Below are 15717 nucleotides of genomic sequence, written 5' to 3'. Positions count from 1 at the left end.
TAAATTGGGCCTCAAAAACAGAAAGAGCTCAGCTGGCTCTTGTACTAGCTTATGGACACAAGGGTTCATGACTCCATCCAGCTGTTCATTTACTCAACACACATTTATGGAGCCCCCACTCCATGTGTCAGGATCCAAGGTTGCAGTGGAGAACAAGACAGATATGGCTTTAACCCTAACCTTAACCCAACAAGGTCACCCCAAGGCTTCAGGAGCTCCATGGCTTGGGACTCTATGTGATTTGGAGTCTAGTGGATTTGGGCCCCAGTGAAGGAAACTGAACCTGCCCTCTGAGCAGCCCTGCACTGCTTTGGGTAGTGGCAGTGATCAGTTTGCTGATGGTACTGGCTCATCTTGGCAACAATGGTCTTTTTACAGTCCTTGGTCTACTGTGGTCTCCTGATTATCCCTGGGAAGGGGCAATGCATCTGTGAGCTTATTTGCCAACTCATTCATAAAGAGAAACCAATCACTGTCTTCTGTCTTTTTGTGTAGAGCCCATGTGTCCCAGAGGAGGGTCAAGGCTGCAGAAATACAAGTCTCAGAGGGTAGGGAGGCTTCCACAGGCCAGCTGGCTGGATCCTCTTAGAGGGAGGCAGGAAGATAAATGCAGAGTGGGAGTGGGAGAGAGGAGAAGAGATTCTCAAGATGAGAATCAGAGCAGCCTACAGCCCATGGCCTGGTAACAAGAGGTTCTTCGGAGAAATTTATATTCCAAGGTTCACTTCCAAAGCCAGAAACCCCTAGACACAGCTCTTTCTGGTTGATTACACTCCATCAAATGAATTGTCTTAAGTAGAGCAGTGTGTGTGTGTGTGTGTGTGTGTGTGTGTGTGTGTGTGTGTGTGTGTTGGGATGGTTATAGCTAGATAGGATAATGGCTAGGAGCTTTAGGTCTTTGGAGCTAGATAACCAATAGTAACCACGAATTTTCATTCAGTACGTACTGTGCACCTAAACTGTGCTGAATGTGTTACATGTGGGATTTTTCTTAACTTTCCCAATAATTCCATGGGAGAGTGTATCAGGCAGGACCCTAACAGGAAAGAGAAGGTGCACACATATGGAGAGTCTAGGGAGAATTTAACAAAAGATGAAGGGAAACCAATCAAGGACAATGAGGTGCCTGTGGTCAGCAAATATAAGCCTAGATGGACCAAGGGATGATGTCACTAAAACATGGAGCATGGCCATTGCTTTAGGAGAGGCCTACCTGATAGAAGCTGTGGCTCTGATAGAGGAATGTAGCCAAATTGCAGTGATCCCAGCAGGGAGGAATCTGTGGAAAGACACCCCACTGGGGGGATGAATAGTATACCCATGAACCTGAGCACCTTCCTCCTCCTGCTCTCCCATCGCCTGCCAGGGCCTCCTATTGGCTGAATCTAATAGTTCATCAGAAGACAAGGGAGCCTGAGGGATAGTTCTTACAGGCCAGCCTTCTGGGCCATGGGGCAGGGGAGAAGGCTGGAGAGTAGACCTGGAGTGGGGAACAGAACATGTCCAGTAGAGGGAGGTGCCATGATTATCATTCCCCTGCAACACTGGCTAAGTGAATTTTAGGGCTCAGTGTAAAATGAAAATGCCAATTCCTTTGCTAAAAAATTATTAGAATTTCAAGACAGTGACAGAAGAAAATTAAACCACATCACATGCCCAGGAAGCCAACTCTGTTCCCTTGTTCCAGATGAGGAAACTAAGGCACAGAGAGATTAAGGCATCTTATCTAAAGCATTTATACCTGGGCTTTGACTCCTGGCCCTGCTCTTCAAGCTATAGAGCCTAAGGTGAACCACTTAACTGACAACCAGGAGGGTCCCAACATATTTAACTACTGTACAGGCATTGTTAATTAGGAGGGGCTAAACCAGGTGAAGCAGGTCTGTGTCAGGTCAAAATTTTGGGAGCTGTCTGAGGTGCTGATAAGGTATTGGGCTCCCTGGGTCCCATGGGTCTCTTGCATGCTGATGCTGGCAGTGATTTTTAAAACAATCTGTTCCCACTCTCCATCTGTCTCTGAACTCTAAGCATCAGAGCATGGTGACCTGGCATGTTACTATCCTATCCAGAGATTGTGATGTGCTGGGCTTGAAAAGAGCATAAGAATGGGAGGCAGGAAATGGGGATTTAACAAGGGCGGTATTATCACCATGTCCTTTCATTTTCACATCCATCCTTCAGAATGACCACAATAGCCATATTATTTATTGAATAATTTCTATTTTCCAGGCACAACCACTGCACAGTTACCCTATCATGTACGTGTTATTATTATCCTGACTTACAGACAAGGAATTTTAGGGCAAGAGAGAGGAGGCCATCACTGCAATAGATTGTTAGGGCAATCACCCTTTATGCTTGCTCAGTGCACAGGGCAAGCTGAAAATGCTGGAGTTGATGCCCATGGAAACATCACCCAACCAATGATGGGTGAGGCCTGGATGGAAGAATATACTAGCATCCTCATATCCAGGCTGGGATGACCCTGAGGCATGTTCTGCACCATCTTCCAGAGTAGGGTTAAGCTTTAGTTGCTCACAGTGGGATCTGGCTTGATAACACATACTCTCATGGTGTCCTTTGCTTCTCCTGTTTCAATTTTGTCACAGTCAACTTCTAAGATGACCCATATCATCCCCACCTCCAGGTATTCACATCCTTGTAGCCCCTCCCACATTGTATCAGGGTTGGTCTGTGTGACCAACAAAATATGACAAAAGTTATGGTATGTCACCTGATATTAGGTTATAAAAAAAGCTGTGGGTTCTCTCTGGATATGCCCCCCCATCACTCACTCCAGGAAGAGCCTGTTTCCATGTCGTAAGAAGCACTTCAGAGAGGCCAACACTGTGAGGAACTGAAACCCCCAGCCAGCAGCCAGTGAGGAGTCAAGGGTTGCCAACAACCATGAGACAAAGCTTTGGAGGGAATCCTTCAGTCTCAGATGATCCTTCAAATGACTGCAACCCTAGCTGACAGCTTGACTGAAACTTCGTGAGAGACCCTGAGCCAGAACCAGCCAGCTAAACAACTTTTGGATTCCCGATCCTCAGAAACTATTAGATAATAGACATTTCTTGCTTATGCAGCTCAGTTTTGGGGGAATTTGTGACAGTAATCATTAATGAATATATATTCTTACTCCACCACCATTTTTCTTGAGTTCATCTCCCAAATGAACTATTTGAACTTGGAATTCTCATTTCAGGTTCAGCTTCTGGGGGAACCCAAACTCAGACCTTTACCCAAGGGCATATGCCTGTAGGAGCTATGATTCAAACCCAGAGCACAAGAAGCAACAGTTCGAGAGCCCAGCATTATTTGTTTTGGTCATTTTTAGCTCCAGCCTGTAAGCACCTTGGTTATGGTTCTTGATGGCCTCCAAACCTAATCCAGTGCCTTCCACATGTTAGGAACTTAGTATATGTTACTTTCCTTCTGTTCCCAGTCCTGCCCTTTATTCTGGCTATCTGACTTCATGGCATAACACTCTTGTTTGGATTGAGATTTAAGTACCTAAACCCTGGGTTTCGGTTGTCTGTGTTCAAATGCTGGCTCTGGAACTCACCAGCGTGGTGACTTCAGGCAAGTCATTTAATCCTTTTGAGCCTCAGTTCCTTCCTCTGTAAAGTGGGGATGCTAACGGTACCTACCTCATATGCTGTGGGAAGGATTAAAGGAATGTGCGCATAATCTGGGTCAATGCCTGGTGCTTCAGAAGTACAACCATAAGGGTTTATATTATGAGGATCATTTCATGTTTGTCTCCACTCTTCCATCTGAAGGGCACACAACTCAGGCAGCAACTGATTGGGGAGATAACTTTGAGAGACATGAGTGCTGATTTCTTTCCATTCCCAGAGTCCTTTGGGGACCCTTACCAGAATGGGCTCTCCCCTTACCCTGACAACACAGAGAGCAAAGCTCTTTGGGAGTGGGAGAGCAGATGAAGGGCTTGGGGGATGGGAAGCAGACTCTGAACTACAAAATTTTTTGCCAAGAATGAATCCTGGCTGCCTTCCCAGCAGGTGCTCAGTAAATACACATAAAAGGATGGATTGGGAAAATGCCAAGATGAACATCACTGCCTTGAAAACAAGGGTGCATTTTACATAAAACAATGTCTCCTGGGGATACTCACATAGCATCACTTCTAAATACACACCTGCCCTCCTCTTCTCTTCCTTCTGAACAGGTGACCCCAACCCCTGGCTGGTGTTGATAACTCTACCAGAGACCCTGAAGGCACCATAATTCATATTCATCTCCCAAGTTGGGTTAGGAATATTGGCCCATGTATGCCCTGATTATGCTAATTAACTTTTTTTTTAAAATAAAGGAGACAGTTATTACCTTCAGTTTGACAGCTTCTAACTCCATTAGCAGTCACAGCTGTCAACATCATGGTGCTCATTAGTTACCTTGAATTGCTCAGAGATAGACAATTATCATCAGGATGCACCCCCAGCCTCTTCTGCAGTGATAGGGACACTGGGCCTAATGATTTCAACAGCGAGCCCGAGTCTAGGGACTTGAGGACACAGCCGGCAGGGTCACAGCTCTGGCTGTGGTTTAAGCAGACAATGCAGTTGGAGCAGGAGCCCACTAAAGTGGAGATCCAGACAGCAGTGGCAGCTGCTCCCAGATCAGAGGAACCTTGGTGACAGAAGGTCCACCCCCACCCGCCCCGCTCTCCACTCTCCACCCCCCACAACCAGGTCCCCATGTCGCTTTCCATGGTCCTGAAACACTATGCACTGGGGTTCATGCTTTCTTCTAACCTTTGGCTCCTGGTTCTGAAAACTCATGGACAACTATTCCCACAGCTATCTTTTCTTTTCTTCTTCAAAGTCTTTATCTCTTGATAAACATTTCTGTCATTTTTATACTGTCACTGATTAGTTAGGCCCGTGACTTATTAATAATTCACGGGAGTGATTTCATATACCTTTGACAGTTCCATAATGCTTCTGACAGTTACACACTTTATTTTTGTCTCTGAAAGGCTGGGAGGGGTGCTTGTGTGACCTTCACTGCTTTCCCTGAGGCTCTGCTTTTGAGTGGTGGGTGCACTCAGGGGAGGGCAAGGATGTGGCCTCCAGGAACGCTGACTTCCACTTAGGGAGCCAAGGGCAAAAGTCTGACCAGTGCCACCAAAGGGGCAGGAAGGAAGGAGAAAGAGGTTTTGAGCAGAAAATGGGAGTCAAGTTAGCCATCACCTTCTGAGGAGCTGTCCATTAACTCCTCAGAACTGTGCCCTCCCAGAATTGTCCCTTGGCTCTGGGCCCCCATGTGTTGAGGGCTGCCTGGGATGGGGTGCTGATCCCCCTGAATCTCTGAGCTCCCTGGGCAGTCCCTCACTTAGGTAAAGACTCTGGCATGTTCTTGAGCAACGTGAGAAGGAGCCTGCAAGGAGAGCCGTGGCTGAGACTGGGCCGGGGGGACAGTACGTGTGGTGAGCATTTGAGAATCATTCCAGGCGCCCAAGTGCATCTACCATTTACCTCAGCTTCCTTGTGGCCTCTCCTTGATAGTTCTCTGGGCTCCCTGTACCAGCCAGACTGCTCACTCTGACCATACACCAGGTAGCGCTCACTATACTTGGCTGTGTGCCAAGTCTTGTTGTCATTTTACATCTGTGAACCCTTTTAAATTTCCCAACCATCCTGCAAGCTCAGTGGTATTATTGCTTTTGTTGTTTCTATTTTGCAGGTGAGAAAATCAAGGTATAGCTAGTGAGTGGTGAAATTTGGATGCAAATTTGACCCCAAAGTCTGAGTTTTCCTCTCCTATGATATCCCAAATTCCAAGCTGCCCAACCCACGAAGGGGAGTTTGGGGATATTTCTACCTCAGCAGCATTCAGCCATCCACCAGCTCAGATCACTTCCTGGGGTGAGTTCTTGGCACTGGACTGCCAGGGAGAATGGGGCTGACAGCCTGGGGTTGTCTTTTTTCACCCCTGCAGGCCTCTCCGGGGTTGCTCTTTGCAGACCTCACTTGGCTCATTCCCCTGTCTCTGGCTATCAGCCTGGGACTGGGACTCCACAAACCCTTATCTCACATCCTGAAGGTGCAGACACAGAACTGTCAAGAAACAGCCACCCATATCCAGTTGTTTCCACAGCTTGATTCTTAGCAGCTGTGGCAGGAGAGGGGCTAGGTCACTGCGAGCCAGGAAGCTCTCCAAGTCCCAAGTGCCCGCTGACTGCTCTGAAACAGACTGCTCCCTGGAAGCTCAAGCCAGCTCCCCTCTGGTCCGCCAGGGGAGTGCCATGGCTCATCAAGGGGAGCAGGGGTAGTGGAGGAGACAATGAGGTGTCCTGGGAAGCCTGGCCTCCCTCCCTTGCTGGCCGACTTGGGGTCCATCACCCTCCTTTGGACCTCTCTGGAGAGCAGCGATTGGGCTGAGTCAGTTTCCAACTCAGGTAAAGTGGGGCCCAGAGACAAATGTCTTTTTCCCTCCTAGGTGCAAGCACTGTGCACACAGATAAGTGTAGCAAACAGTCACACAGTTCCTGATTATCATTTTTCACAGCTCTCACTGGCTGAGAGTTTACTCTGCATGAGGCCCTGTTACATTACTACATAGGATCCTCCCAGGCTGGGGAGGGGTATCTGCATGTTACAGGTGAAGAAATGGAGGATGAGAGAAATTGAGCCATTTCCCTCAAATCACATTGCACTGAGGGCCAAAGTCAGGATTCCAGCCTAGGGTCTGGCCAACTCCAGCCTTGTTATACTAGAATAAGGATCACAGCGGCTATTAATGAAGCAGGCTTCTCAGCAAGCCCCAATTAAAGATGTTAATAGATACCACCTCATTTAACCTTCACAACAGCCCATTTTATGGGTGAGGAAACAGAGGCTTTCAAGAAACAAACCCAGTTACACAAGACCACAAAGTGCCTGGAAGAGGGGGAGCTGGGTTTGAACCCACCTCCAGCTGCCCTAAGGCCTGAATTATTTTGACCACTGTACAGCCCCACAAACCCCTCCATAATCGCCACTCCAAATAAAGTTGGGACACAGGGGTGACAAGCCTGTCTAGAACACCCATCATGAACCATAAGGCCCTCCCCATAGCCCCCGTGGGCAGTGCTCAAACCTGTCTCTCCCTACACTGGCAAGAGGTAGAAAACAGGGTCAAAGTCGCTGGCAGGGGAGGAGGGAATGCAAGATGACAGTCCCATGGCCGGCGGGCCTGCGGGCTGGAGGGAGTGGAAATGGGTTAGTGTCCAGGGCAGCGCTGACCCACTTTGGGGCTCGTTTTCTCTCTCTGAGTCTTGCTCAGGCCCCTCCTCCCCTGCCCATGGAGACTGGGTGAGTGGGCTTGTCCCCACCCATGGGGGAGCTGGGGACATGGGGACCATCCTTCCCTCTTTGCCTCTGTTGAGGAAAGCACATGCCTGGTACCATCAGCACCAAGGAGACCTGCCAGAGAGATTTCAGCATGCTCATCTGAGCAGGAACAAGGGGCCGGCTCGCAGGGCCCTGGGAATCATTTGGGCAGCCGTTACAAGCCAGTGGTTTCTCTCTGAACATCCACAAGAAGGACATACCTCAAGGACTCGTTGATTAAGCACCCACTATGTGCCAGGAACTTGACATACCTCCTGAAGAATCTTGGCGATAGATAGATGGACCAGTGGACCAGCATCATACTTGATTTTCTCTGTATAGATGATGAAAGCAAGGCTCAGAGAGGTTCAGCAACTTGCCCAGGGTCACACAGTAGGTGTGCTGGGATGTAATCCCCAGGCTTTCTGCCTCTAGGGCCCCCTGCTTTCCCCTTTGTCCTGAGAAATGCCAGGTCTACTCCAGAGCACCGGTTCCCAGTCCCAAAGAAACTTATTACAAATATAGAATTCCCTAGACACTGCTGAATTCGTGAGTCAGGGATGGGGCCTGGGAAGCTGGAGATTTTTCAAGTTTATAGTGGGGTTGGGAGCTGCATTTTAAGGAGGACTTGATCTGAATGTGGACGCTCTAGGGGTGGCCCTGGGAACAGGCTGGTTTCTGGCTGCCTGCACCCGGGTGGGAGTCTGGGGAATAAAATGGCAGAACTCCTGGAACGTGCAGGAATTTGCGGTCTGGGCTCCAGACCTTTTGAAAGCTCTCCAGTTTCAACCCCAGCAGGCGGGCCTCAGAGAAGTCTCTACACCGGAGCCCCCATGCCTGGAGCGCCTGAGGGTCAGGTGAAGGCTGCAGGGAGGGGATATTTTTGCAGCTGCTGCCTTGAACAGCCCTTACCCCCACCTCCCCGCCCCGGACCCCATTGAGCCCGTGGACTCAGTCCTCCCGCCAGGGCAGCCATGGGCTCTCACACCAGCTTGACAAAGCATCTGGATCTGGCGCACAGGAGGCCCTCAGCAAATCACATCGATGGCTCGTCCCTGACTCCTCCGTTTCCTCCCGACACCCCTGCGGGAGCTGCCTTACCTGTTCCCCCACCAAGCCCCGCCCACCTGCCCAGCCTCCGTCAGGGGCGTTTTCCTGCCTCTCTCACTGTGGTGCAGTCTCTCCGGCCTTCTCTCTGTAATTCACACACTTCTGAGGGCTTTGCATTGGCTGCTTCCTTTCCCCACCACGCGGTTCTCTACTTGCTGCCTGGCTGGCTCCTTCTCCCGCCCCCCCCACCCCGCGTCTCCTTCAGAGCGGCCTTTCCTGACCACTGTCAGGAGCAACCCACTCCCAGCCTGCGACTCACTCCCAGGCAGGTGACCCCTTCCTGGTGCGTGGTGCCATCAGTTTACTTCCTTACAGGTGGATTTATTAAGGTATGTACTTCACGCGGCAAGAAACGTGCATCCAGCATGGTGATTGTTTCACAGGAGGTGCTCAATAAAGTTTTATTTGGTGAGTTAACGAGCAATTAACCAAAGATAACCAACCCATACTTCCCGATGTATGTCTACCCCAGCTCCTGGCACCCGGCCTCTTCTGGATCCTTTGAAAATGGAAGATGAAGGGGACTAACATAATCAGAGTGAAAAGATGACTTTAACAGAATGTAATGAGAAGTCTGGGAAAAGCTGGTTCTGGTGAGGGTCCCCAAGCCTGTTAACGCAGACATATCAAGCCTGGGTCAAACCCTCCAGTGCAGTCTGAGCAGGAGGCTGGGCAGAGCGGCCGCTGAACCAGGGTCAGGGGAGTCCCTCTGTTCCCCAGTAAGGCCTTGGGTCCCTCATTGCAGATGGGCCAAGCCTGCTAAGGTCTGGGTCCTGGAAGAGCTGACCATCCGGGGCCCCAGCACCTGTTCCCTGTGGTCGTTCACCTGCTCACAGCTGCCTTTGGCCACAGGAGCTGCACCGCCAGCCTCAGCCCTGGTGGCTGCTGCCCAACATGGGAGCCTCCTGTGTTCCTAGGATGGGTCAGAATGATCATATGTGAGATGAGACTATCAAGGAGGCAATGGAGGAGTTCCCTTGTAGTGCAGTGGATTAAGGGTCTTGTGTTGTCACCATAGCGGGTTGGATCACTGCCGTGGTGCAGGTTCAGTCTGGGAACTTCCGCATGGCTTGGGGTCTCCCCAAACAAAGAAGACAATGGAAACATTTCAGGGAGAAAAAGCCCAAACAGCTCTGCAGGATAAGTCAGAATGTGTGTTTGTATGTGTGTGTGGTATATGTGTTGTGTGTGTGGTATGTGTGTTTGTAGTGTGTGGTGTGGTGTCTGTGGTATGTGTGCAGTGTATGTGGTCTATATGTGGTGTGTGTGGTGTGGTATTTGTAGTAGGTATACAGTGTGTGTGTGTGTGTGGTGTGGTGTCTGTGGTATGTGTGCAGTGTGTGTATGTGGTATGTGTGTGTATGGTGTGTGTAGTGTGTATATGTGATGTGTGTGGCATGTGTGTGTGTTGTGGTATGTATGTGTTGTGTGTGTGCATGTGTGTGTGGAGCCTTGCTGGCTTCTGGGTTTGGGAAACAGGAGAGAAGTTGAGGGAGAGATGGTTGTTGACTCCAAACCCTAGCAGCCAGGCAGACACTCGAGTAGAGCCCAGCGGCCCGGCAACCACTCCCCTTCCCCAGCCCAATACCTGCCCCCAGCCCCATTTTTCCTTCCTCCTCCAGCTGCACCAAGACCCGGTGCACTGAGTTCTGACCCTTCCCTTACCCTTCACACTTAACCCATTTCTTGGGCAAACATCTGCCCCTAGGAACAGAGCAGCTGGCAAAGCTCGACCTGAGAAGGGAGTGTCCTGGGCAGGAGGCATCTTAGCCTGCCTCCGGCCAAGCCCTGGGCAGACAGACGAGAAAGGAAAGAAGGGGTCATAATTCTTCAAGCACCACATCTGTGTCTGGTGCCTGGGGAATGCTTGCACCTACTCCCCTGTTTAATTTTCACAGGGTGGTGGTGGGGCGGGTGGGTGGGGGATTGCTATTATCAATCCCATTCTATAATAGGGAGCCTGAGGTTCCGAGAGGTGAGGGGCCTTGCCCAGGGTCGCAAAGCAAGACAGCACATAGCTAAGACTTGAGCTTATTGACTCCCAGGCCCCATGAGCAGTTCGTTCTGCTACATTTCTCTGGGTTTCAGTTTCTCCATCTGTAAATGAGAAGGTCGGATCAAATAAGAGGGAAGAAATAGGTTTCTCTCGCATGCCAACTCTGGTCCATTGTTAGCATGTTGAAAATTGTTGAGAATTCTGAGCTAAGGCTGGTCTTGGTGAGAAGTATGGTCACCCCCTAGCAATGTCTGCCTTGGCTCAGGAACGGAGGGTTATAGCATGTATTCTCTTTATGAGCCGATTTTCTAGGGGTCCTTCCAGCTTTGACACTTTGATGCTAGGATGAGTTATCCTTCATCTCTAGTGGCCTTGGGTAAGTCCCCGTACATCTCTGAGGCCAGGTTCTCACAGGGACTGGCCTGGGAACTGCCTCCACCAGCCTCTTTGTGAAGGACAGAGCCAGCTGCTCAGCTTCCCTCTACTCAACCTCTGCTTATACCCTCAACCATGAGCAGCTGTTGCCTAGCAACGGGGGGTGGGAGGCTTAGAGGGGTTTGCATAATCTTGGAATCTGGGCAAACATCCTGCCTATCTCCTACATCCAAAGCATGGGCCTTGGAGACCCCAAGCCAGCCCTGCAAGGACCCTCAGAGTCGGGGCCCAGGACCAGGTAAGGGGGAGAGACAGGTCTCCAGGGGCCGTGCAGCTGGGTTCAAGCCCTGGCCTTACCAGACCAGCTGTGGACCTGGGCTCATGGCCTCACCTTCCTGAGATGGGTCTCTCTGTGTATAATGCTGGGGTCACTCCTCCCAACCTGGCTGAGGCGCAGGATGGGTATGAAGGCGCCTTGGGCAGGAGGGTGTGAAAATGATGGGTATGAAGGCGCCTTGGGAGTCTTAACCCTCCACACTCACTTTCTTCTGAGGCTTATCTAGAAACTCAGAAAGTGGCTCAGTCATTCACCACCACCCCCCTCACCACTTGGTCCAGAGGTCAAGCCTGGACCAAGGTCAGTCTGTAGCCACCTATGAGAGTTCCAGAGCACCACTGTGTGTGCGGAAGCTGGTGCTCAGGGGAGGACTGAGGGCTTGTGTGTCCCTGCCCAGAATGGTGACGTTGGGGTCCATCCTGGCCTGGCTTGGCCTGGCACTTGAGGCCCTCACTAGGACCCAGGGCAGGGTGGACAGAGGTCCCTGGTCTTGTAAAGAGAAGGGAGTGGGGTTGGAGGGGATCTGCAGAGAGGACAAGGTGTCCAGACAGGGAAGGCTTGTAAAAGGCAGGGTGGGGAGAGGAGGCAGCTGGAGTGCGCAGAGGAGAGGCTGAAGCCTCCAGAGCAGGGGAGGGAGCAGAGACACTGGAGAGGTGACGAAGAAGGGGTAGGGGAGACACTGGGGGATGCTGGCCAGAGAAGGGATCTCTGGGTAGCAGAGCGGAGACAGGAGCTCTGATCTGTGGGCTGCTCAGAAGCCTCTGGAGGCTGGAAGGGCTGCCAACCAGGAGAATATTCCACTCCCCAGAGCTGCCCAGGACGCAGGGGCCAGGGGAAATCTGAGAATTCCAGTCTCTTTGCCAGACCCCTGGTGCCCCCGCTGCTGCCAACAGGCCTTTGCCTAGACTGCCTGGGGTTCTGAGGACCAGGGCCAGATCTCCACAACGCCCCCTTGCTCCCTGTACCCCAGGAGGGCAGGATACCTTGTCCTGGAGGCCCACAGGCTCTCCCAGCTGGGGAGAAGGACCTAGGGCTCAGAGTCAAAGCAGACATCCCCTCCATGACCTCCTTCCAAGTGGATCCTGAGAATTTTTTTTTGCTTTCCTCCCTGCACAGGGTGCTTATTATCCCCAGGGTAGCCCAACCTCTCCCAGGAAGTGAGGCTTAGCTCCATCTAATAAATGGGCAGGCATTAAGTGGAAAAAGAGGGGAGAGGAGGTGTTCTAAGAAGAAGAAACAGTGATGCAAAGGCCCTCTGGTGGCAGTCACATAGTGGGTGGAAATCGGAAATCTGAAAAGACCAGGTGACCACAGGGAGGGGGCTAGTGGTGTGAAATGAGCTGGAGAGGGGCAGGCGCCAGTCCTTGCAGGGTCTTGTAGAGCAAAGATGGGCTTCAGTCTTTAACCTGGAAAAATGGGGAGACACTGATGGTTTAAACTGGGCGGGGGGGGGGGATGGTATGAGCGTTTGGATTTACATTTCAAGAAGATCCTTGGATCTGCTGTGCAGGAAATGGATGGGAGGGGCCAGAGTGGCAGCCAAGAGTCCAGGAGGAGGCTGCTCTAGTGGTCTAGGAGTGAGCATGGGGCTTCGGCTGGGGTTGGGAAGTAGTGGGGGTACAGAGAAGCAGGTGGACTGATGGGCTGGCCAGGGCGAGGGCTGTTGTGTGAGGAATCTGGGGGCAGAATTGACTGATGAGAGAACTACTGAGCCTCATCTGGAAAGTGTCTTAAAACACCAATTCCTGGGCCCGTAGCCCCAGGCCTACTGACTGGATCTCTAAGGGTAGAGTCCAGAATCTGCATTTTTAAAATTTGTGTTCAGGTTATGCCAAGAATCAGTCCATGCACTACGGGCAACAAGGGCAATGACTGAGTCAATCCCCCTTTTAAAGAGAGGCCCCTCAAAGGGGGAAAAATCTTTCAGAATCACACAGGACTAGCTGAATAGAAGTAACTAACATTAGGAGTCTGATCCACTGTTCTCATTCATGGTTCCCCTTAACCCTGGCAAAGGGCCCGGAGCAGACTCTGAGGTGCTGAGAAGTGCAGGCTATGCCCCTGCAATGACCTTGTCTCAAATTCAGATGTCACCATTCTCTGGCTGGGAAGTGCTGGGCAAGTCACATAACCTCTGGGAGCCTAGGGTCCTCACCTGCACGGGACATGGAATAGGTCCCTCAAAAGAGAACTGTGCCGTTTGCATGTCGTAATGTGGCTCCAGGCAGCTGGCAGTGCTCAGTAAAGGGAAGCTCTGATGATTAAAGTTCAGTTTCACTGCACCAAGGTCAGGTACAGGTGGGAGCAGAGCAATTTCTATGCGCGCGCACACGTGTGTGTGTGTGTGTGTGTGTGTGTGTGTGAGAGAGAGAGAGAGAGAGAGAGAGAGAGAGGAGAGAGATGGGTGTTTCGGTCTTCTGGCCAAGACTGTGTTCCTCCTGCTCACAGACTGGCACAGTGTCTGTAAGCCCATCATCAAAACTACAGTCCCCTAGGCACTATTTTGTTCCATGCCATCTTGAACACAGAAGAATTTGCAGTGAAAGGAATAGAGGCTGGAGAAGGGGGCGGAGGGGCGTGACCTCCCCAAATCCCAGGGGCGGTGGAGGCAGACGGAGGACCCCAGCCTGGCTGCATGGCACCCTCACTGGTCCAGGGCCCCTGGGTACCGGCTGGGTCTTGGTGGAATGGGAGCGGGAGTATGTAGTCCCTGCAGAGCCTGAGGAGGGGGCTGGGCGATGTGCTTGCCATAATCAAGGCGCAATCAGCGCTAATCAGCGTGTTCTTGAAATAGACCCAACTGGATGGGGGAAGCAAGCAGCCGCTTGGGTTTGTATAGCGGCAATCAGAGGGAGGCAATTTTAGATCTGCGGGAACAACAGCTCTTTGTCCGGACCAGGGACTCTGCCGAGCTCTGCGGAGCCCACTGCAGCTTGGAGATAAAAACACTCCATCGGGGGGCTGTAGCTGCCCCCGCCCAGGAATGGGGGCGTTCAGGCAGTGGCTCCAGCTGCCTCCAGGGTGAAGTCCACACCTTAGCTGGGCACACACTATAGGATGGAGCATGGGCAGCTGCTTTTTTGGTGAGAGGTCAGCTCCATTTTGCAGGAGATGGGGTGGAGGCTCAGAGGGGTAGGGACTTTACTGTGCTCACTGGGCTGGTAAGTGGCTGAGCTGGAATGGGAATCTAGTCCAGAGCTTGAGCCTATTCCTTTTATGGGGGGCCATCAGGCACCAGGAGATATTATCCTAAGTTAGGCCAACACCCTAAGGGAACTGTCAGGACATGCAAAAATATCAAAGCCTGGGGACTATTGGTTCCTATGGGAAGATGAGGCAAACTGAGGCTCAGAGAGGTAAAGCGACTTGCTCAAGGTCACCCAGATGGTTTAAGTGGTGGAGCCAGTGTTCAAACCCACATCTGCGAGATGCTAGAACCCCCACTTGAAATTGCTAAGCTCTGAGGTTCTTCGAGGGTCCAGCCCCTGCCACCGCCTCCAGGAAGCCTTCTCTGCCAACTCTGAGGCTGCCTTTTTCTGTCTGTCTCAATGGCACTTGGTTATAGAATTGGCCTCGTGGCTGTGTCTGTCTGGATAGTGAAATTTTGGGGTGTCTGGTGAGCCACCATCATTCCTCTTTTTAGTGCTGGCAACCCCCCCCCATTTCCCTTTGGGGCAGACCCTTTCAGCAGAAGGCAACCTCCCTGACAGCTGGTAGCCAGTGAGGTGGGAAGTTGTCAGTCAAGGGCACTAACAGGTGCATTCACAGAGGGAGAAAGCATGCGCGAGGGGAGGCAGGAGGCTCAGCAGTGGCGCACGTGATGGTGGATGGTCTGGAGCAGTGGCTGGGGTGGCGGAAGTGAGAGGATTTGAGAGGTTTCTAGGAGGAAGAACCGGGGACACTGGCTGATTGGTGGATGTGGGGAGTGAGGAAGGGTCTCCCTAACTCCCCTTGCATCCACTTCCACCCTACCAGGAAATCTTACCTTCAAACATGGCCACACTCTGACCACATCTGCCCTTCTCTGTCTCTGGTCCAGCCCCCATCACCTCTCACCTGGATGACAACGGCCTCCTCACTGGTATCCCTGATCGCACCCTAGCACCCCACAGCAGCCAGATGTTCCTATTAAGACAGAAATAAGGTTATGTCCCTCTTCTGCTCAAAACCCTCCTGTGGTTCCTTATCTCACATTGACACCAGCTTCCCAGCTGGTCATCTGCCCACCACCTCTCTCTTCTCACTTCTACACAGTCCCTTTGCTTCAGCCATCCTGGCTGCCTAGCTGCTCTGGGAACAGTGCAGATAAGTCCTCAGCCCAGGGCCTTTGCACATGCTGTTTCCTCTGCCTGGAACGCTCTTCCCTGACAGCCACAGGCTTCCCTCTCCTTCCCAGCAGGGCTTCTCTGACCATTGTATTTGAAATTCCAGCCCCACTCCATACTCAATCACCCTCGCTATACCTCTGCCCCATTTTCTTTCTAGCCCAATCATTTATCATCTTCTGCTATACTGTATGGTTTTACTCCTTAAAATCATCATTATCCATTTGTAATAAT

Source organism: Sus scrofa, chromosome 13 (assembly GCF_000003025.6).
Source record: "Sus scrofa isolate TJ Tabasco breed Duroc chromosome 13, Sscrofa11.1, whole genome shotgun sequence".
Lineage (NCBI taxonomy): Eukaryota > Metazoa > Chordata > Mammalia > Artiodactyla > Suidae > Sus > Sus scrofa.
This window is presented reverse-complemented; position numbering follows the sequence as displayed.